This window comes from Xiphophorus hellerii, chromosome 8, assembly GCF_003331165.1.
Source record: "Xiphophorus hellerii strain 12219 chromosome 8, Xiphophorus_hellerii-4.1, whole genome shotgun sequence".
NCBI lineage: Eukaryota > Metazoa > Chordata > Actinopteri > Cyprinodontiformes > Poeciliidae > Xiphophorus > Xiphophorus hellerii.
This window is the reverse complement of record NC_045679.1, coordinates 322,353-322,713: the sequence shown is the minus strand read 5'-3', so window position 1 is coordinate 322,713 and position 361 is coordinate 322,353.

Here is a 361-nt window from a genome sequence, read left to right as displayed (position 1 = left end):
CTTTGAGTTTAGCTGGATTATTCAAACTGCAGAACTTTTCACTGGTGGATTTTACATCCTGTAATTATGAATTCATAAATGTATTAAATAACTTTTCTGCTGCAGCCAGATGTAACAGTGACCATCTGCTGGACGTCCATCCCATAACACTTCCTGTTTGTCCCCTAACACTTCCTGTTTGTCCCATAACACTTCCTGTTTGTCCCATAGCACTTCCTGTTTGTCCCCTAACACTTCCTGTTTGTCCTATAGCACTTCCTGTTTGTCCCATAACACTTCCTGTTTGTCCCGTAATACTTCCTGTTCTGTGTTTTCTACGTTCTGAACGTTGCACAGAACCAGAACCAGAACCCACTCAGGA